We start from the raw sequence: 6,688 nt of genomic DNA on the forward strand, positions 1-6,688 counted from the left end.
CAGAGTATAGCTAGAGTTTTTTAAGGCGGTCAGCATAGGGCATCTGCTTTAGGCCTGTGATTCTTTTATTGAGGTATTTCTGCTGCCTTTCCAGTTGTTGCAGATGTCTTGAGAGGTACATACCAAATGGAGCGTTGTATTCTATAATGGGTCTAATGAGGGATGAGTACAGTGGGACAATGACCTCCTTTTTTTCTGGATGAAAAGCCCTTAGTGATGAGGTATGCCACATAGAAGGATTTCCTGACTGTTGTGGCGATGTGGTTATTGAAGGTGAGACCACTGTCCACATGTGTCCCTAAGTCTCTTATCACACTTTTGGTGTTTAGTGTACTGCCACCTATGTGATAATTCATGGGTACATATTTTTTCCCAAAGGGGATAACTATACATTTCTTGGCACTGAGCTTGAACCCATGGCTCTGGCATCAAGCATCTGTTTCTGTAAGGCCCTTTTGTAGAGTATCCACATCATTTGGGGATTCAATAATGTCTCCCAGTTTGCAGTCATCTGCGAACTTTGTTAGCCAGAGTCCCTTAGTGTTCACCTGTACTTCAGAGAAGTAGATGCCAAACAAGAGAGGTCCCAGGACTGAACCCTGAGGTACTCCACTTGTCACTTGTCTGGAGCTGGATTTGGAGTCAGCTACTTTTCCAGTGTGGGTTCTGTCAGTAAGCCAGTTGGCAACCCATCGAGTGATGTAGGGATTAATGCCCAGCTTAGTAAGTTTATCTATGATTCCAGAGTAGGGGATGGTGTCAAAGGCCTTTTCGAGGTCCAGATAGGCTGTCTGGACTGCCTTACCCTCATCCACAGCTCTGGAGACTGATTCGAAGAAGTCAATAAGGTTCAGGAGACAAGATCGGCCCTTCACGAACCCAAACTGGGTGGGGTCCAGTGTTTTAAGGTTGCCAATGTCTTTGTTTCTAACTTCCATGATAATACGTTCCATGGCCTTGCAGATCAGGCTCGTCAGACTGATGGGGCAGTAGTTCCTGGGATCCAAGGTGGATCCCCCCTTGTGGAGTGGGATAACTGTAGCTGTGTGCCACTCAGTGGGCATGAAGCCTGAGGTGAGGGTATGATTAAACATGACACTTAGGTGAGATGTCAGTTCATTTTGTAGTTCATGTAGTACACAGCCTGGGATGTCATCTGGTCCCATGGATGCTGTATTCTTAGCTTTGGAGAGTGCGTTTTTTTACCTGTGTGGCTGTTATTACTGGAATTTGGCAATCTTCCAGTATTGAGATGGGCCATTTAGGAGGTGAGAGGGGGATGAAGTTGGCACTGAATCGATCTGCCAGGATACTGGCAATATCCTTGAGATTAGTATATTTAATGCCATTCTGTTGTAGCTCAGAGCAGATCTGAGCATTGCCATTTAGATTCTTGACATAGTTATAGAATGCCTTGTGGTTGTCTTTGGAATCTTTGGCAATTTTATTTTCGTAACTAGCTTTGGAGGATTTTATGAGGGATGTCGGCTTCTTACTGAGGCTGGTAAGGGAGTTTTTTGCATCCTGGGATTTTCCTCTTTTCTGCAACAGTTTTTTCCTTTTGTTGTAAAGTTTGTTTATGGCAGGGGACCACCAGATTGGCTTCCTTTTTTTGGAGGAGTGCGTCTTGGTTCTATTTGGGATGACACACCATGCACAAGTGGATGTGCTCATGCAGTGCTTTAGTGTAGGATTCGGCAGTCGAACTTTCGGTTCCCGTCTGCATGGGTGTCATGAAGTTTGTAACTTCTGACTTGAGTAGCATGAAGTTGGCCTTGGAGAATTGTTTTATGGAGGTTTCCTTACTGGGGGGTGGGGGTGTGATGTGGATGTTAAGGGTGATTAGCTTATGGTCAGACCTGACCAATGAGGGGGTGACCATAGGTGTGGAGCATCGATTTCCCATGTTGGTAATGACCAGGTCTAGGATATTGGAGCCCCTGGTGGGACTATGGATTAGTTAATCCAGGGCATTGGAATTTATGAATTCCAAGAACCGTTGGGCAAAGGTGTTGGTACCCGAGTAGTTTTCCCAGTTAATGGCAGGGTAGTTGAAATCACCCAGTATTAGGGTGTTTGGTTGTATATTAATATTTTCCAGTATGTTTAGAAAGGTGTAGTGAGAATCTTGGGGCATGGTGGGGGATCTGTAGCAAGCTAGAATTTGGATTGCACTCTTACCTAGTGTTAGTTGCACCTGGAGAATTTCAGACACATTGTGTTGGGCAACTAACCTGGTGGTGTGAATATCCTTGGTGAATATGGACACTCCTCCACCTTTAGTGTTTCAATCCTGGTTTGGTAGCCGAAAAGTATGCTAAGAGTTGTAGCCTGGTATTGCAGGGGTGCTGTCTAGAGCCTTGAACCAGGTCTCAGTTACTGCACAGATATCGATGTTCTCCATTTTTAGGAGTGCCTCGAGAGAGTGCATTTTGAGGTTTAGACTTCTAGCATTGAGTAGCATTACCTTCAGATTTTGCATGCTTGTACCTGTTACAGTGGTGGTTTTGTCCTTTGAACTTTGCCTAAAAAAGGCACTATAGGGGTGGCAAGAGCCTTAGCCAGTAACCTGAATCCCAGCAGTGACAGGTGCAGACCATCTCTGGCAAAGCATCGTGGTCTGTCAATCATGTCATCCCAGGCAGACAGATACTGGATCCCCTTTGAATGACACCAGAAGCTTAGCCAATTTTTGAAGTCAATCATTTTGTCCTTATATTGTGGTATCATTCTGGGCGAAGGCAGGATGCTACTCAGGGCTAGGGTCATACCTGCCTGGGCCACATGATCCAAGAGCTCTTCCATGTCTCTTTTCATGTAGTCCAGGGAGGTACGTCTCAAGTCATTCACTCCAACATGGACAATGACAGAGTCATATTTGTACTTGTTGTGGAGTGACCTGAGTGCATGAGTTATGTTCATAGGTAGATACTAGGCTATCTGCCCTAGGGCATTTATAAGCCTAGCCAGAGTGTATTTGGCTTCCGCCTCCCTATTAGATTAGCCTACTGTGCCTCTGTAAAGTAGGTCACAGAAGGTACCCTTTTAAGATTAGTTTACTGTGCCTCTGTCTAGCAGGGACACAGAAGAGATCCCAGGGGTGAATTTGCGATTTCCCATCCACGCGTCCAGATTTCGCTTGAAGAGGGTCAGCGAGGGGCTATGTCTAACATGAATTGGGATTCTATTCCAGAGCGAGGGGCGCCTCTGGGAAATTAATCTGTCCCTCCAGCATGTCCTATTTATTTTTGTGCTGAGGTTTAGGTCCCTGGAGCGTGTAGCTCTAAGGGACTTGGATTTTTTGAGGTGGAGCATGTCCATTAATTCTGGGTTTGACATGGCTTTGTACATCAGGCATAGATCGCCTCTGAGTAGGCGGTAAGCAACTGAGTAGAGCTGGAGTTTCTTTAGTCGAGCTGCATAGGACATCTGTTTGTAGCCCATGATCCTCTTGGTGAGGTACTTTTGGGGTCTCTCCAGTTGCTACAGGTGTCGGGTAAGGTACATCCCAAAAGGGGCATTGTATTCAATTATGGGCCTGATGAGTGACGAGTAGAGGGGCACAATGACCTCTCTTGATCTAGATGTGAACCCTTTCGTGATAAGGTGGGTTATATAGAAGGTCTTTCTAACCACTTGGAGAGATTACTATCTACGTTGGTCCCGAAATCTCTAATTACTTCCTCCGTACTTAATGGATTACCACCTATGTGGTAATTTGTGGGCACCTTGTTTTTCCCAAAGGGGATGACTATGCACTTTTTAGCATTTAGCTTGAGGCCGTGGCTCTGGCACCAAGCATCCGTCTCTGTGAGACCCTTTTGGAGGATGTTTGTGTCAGCTGGAGATTCAATTATGGCTCCCAGTTTGCAGTCATCTGCGAACTTTGTCAGCCATAATCCCCCCGTGTTAGCCTGATCCTCAGAGAAGTATATACCGAACAAGAGAGGTCCCAGAACTGAGTCCTGTGGGATGCCACTTGTAACTGGTTTGGATTCCGACATGGCACCTGTGATTCTGACCATGTGGGTTCTATTTCTGAGCCAGTTTGCAACCCATCTTGTGATATAGGGGTTGATATTTAAGCTGGTAAGCTTATTTATGATGCCCGAGTGGGGTATTGTGTCGAAGGCTTTTGCGAGGTCCAAGTAGGCTGTGTGGACTACCTTGCCTTCATCTATGGCTTTGGTAACTGTTTCAAAGAAATCAACTAGGTTTAAGAGGCAAGATCTGCCCTTAACAAAGCCAAATTGGGTAGGGTCTAGTGTCTGGAGGCTCCCAATGTCTTTGTTTATGAGTTCAATGATAATACGCTCCATAGCTTTACAGACCAGACTAGTCAGGCTTATGGGGCGATAGTTTCCGGGGTCCGTTGTGGCACCACCTTTGTGGAGTGGGACCACTGTAGCTGTACGCCATTCCTTGGGTACATATCCTGTAGTAAGGCTAAGTTTGAACAGTGACTTAATGTGAGGTTCAGTTCTTCTTGGAGCTCATGTAAGACACAGCCTGGGACACCGTCCGGTCCCATAGATGCTGTGTTTTGTGCTTTGGAGAGGGCAGCTTTCACCTGTGCATCTGTGATGTCAGGGAGGTTACATTTACTTGGGATAGGCATTTGCTCCTTTGGGGGGGAAGGGGGGAGAAGTTTGCGCTGAATCTGTCTGCCAGGATGTTGGCTATGTCTGTAGGTTCGGTATATTTTGTACCGTTATGCAACAATTCAGAGCATATCTGGGAGTTTCCGCCCATGTTCCTGACATAACTAAAGAAGGCCTTGTGATTATCTTTAGTGTCTAGGGCAATTTTTCTTTCAAAACTGGCCTTTGATGATTTTATGAGGGATCGAAGTTTCTTGCTAATACTGATCAGAGATGCCTTCCCTTTTTGGGATTTTGCTCTGTCATGTAGTGGCTTCCTCCTTCTGTTGTATAGCTTATTTATGGCCAGGGTCCACCAGACTGGTCTCCTGTTTTTGGAGGAGTGAGTCTTGGTTTTATTTGGGATAGCACGATCCATGCATTCCTGCAGGTGCTCATAGAATGCATTTGTAAAGGATTCTCTGGCCCAGGGGCTTTGAAGGATTCCACCTCAGTCTTGAGAAGTGCAAAGTTGGGTTTTGAGAAATTCTTTACAGTGATTTCCTTGGCTGAGGGTGGGGACGGGATATGGATGTCCAGGGAAATTTGTTTATGGTCTGATCTTACCAATGAGGGGTTTACCTCTGGTGTGGAACAGAGTCCTCATGTTGGTGATGACCAGGTCCAATATGTTGTTCCCTCTTGTGGGAGTGGTGACCAGTTGTTCCATTGTGTTAGAGTTTATAAATTCAAGGAACCGTTGGGCGAGGGTGTTTGGGCTTGAGTAGTTTTCCCAGTCAATGTTTCGGTAGTTGAAGTCACACAATAACATAGTGTTTGGAGAGATCTTCATATTCTCCAGTGTTCTCAGGAATGCCAAGTGGGGTTCCTGTAATAGGGAGGGTGTTCTGTAGCAGGCTACAAACTGAAAGGCAGTTTTGCCCACTGTTAGTTGCACATGGATGGTTTCCGATGCTTTGTGCAGTGCCACTAACCTGGAGGTGTAGGTATCTTTGATGAATATAGATACTCCCCCTCCTTTTGTGCTTCAGTCCGAGTTTTGGGGCCGAAAAGCATGGTATGAGTTATAACCTGGTAGTGCTGGGGTGCTCTCAGGAGTCTTGAATCAGGTTTCTGTTACTGCACAGATATCAATTTTCTCCATACTGAGGAGAGCCTCGAGTGCGTGCATCTTGAGGTTTAGACTTCTGGCATTGAGTAGCATTACCTTTAGTTTTTTTATCCTTGGGTTGTCTGTGGAGGTGTGTTTGTCCTTTGAGCCTTGCCTAAAAAAGGCACTATGGGGGTGGCAAGAGCCTTGGCCAGTATACGAAAGCCTAAGGGTGACAGGTGCAAGCCATCCCTAGCGAAGCAACGTGGCTTGTCGAACATGTCATCCCAGGCTGAACGACACTGGATCCCCTTTGAATGACACCAATACTTTAGCCAGTTGTTGAAACTGATCATTTTGTCTTTATACTGTGGCATCATTCTTGGTGAGGGCAAGATGCTACTCAAGGTCAGGGTCATACCAGCCTGGGCTACATGGTCAGAGAGCTCCTCTATGTCTCTTTTCATGTAGTTCAGGGAGGTACGACTCAGGTCATTCACACCAGCATGGAAAATGATGGAGTCATACTTGTACTTGCTTTGGAGTGACCTGAGTGCTTGTATTATGTGGCAGATCCTGGCACCTAACAGGCAGCTTACAGTGACCTTCTCCTTGTTCAGTCTGGTGAGCGGGACGTCAGTGTGCCGGACAATAGACTCTCCTATAACAAGTGTATTTGGTGTGTTGTTTGGCCTTAAGGGCTATGACTGTGAGGCACACTGATTTTGTGAGATATGTGATTCGTGGGTATTGTTGAGGGGTGGCTGTTGCTTGGATATCTGCTTAGGATGTCTTTGCTGTTTAGGCAGATTTTTATTTAGAGCCTCCGAGTATGTTTTTGTGTGTTTATGTGTTGGGTATGCAGATGCAATAGGTCTGTGTGAGACTGGATTTGTGGTGTGGGTGGTTACCTTTTCCTCCTGACTGACTGTGCCAGTCTTGGGTTGAGAGAGCTCTACCTCCAGTTTGGCTGTATAACTGCATCTCTCACATGTAT

The sequence above is a fragment of the Protopterus annectens genome, chromosome 2.part1 (assembly GCF_019279795.1).
Source record: "Protopterus annectens isolate FY-2018-M chromosome 2.part1, PAN1.0, whole genome shotgun sequence".
Lineage (NCBI taxonomy): Eukaryota > Metazoa > Chordata > Ceratodontiformes > Protopteridae > Protopterus > Protopterus annectens.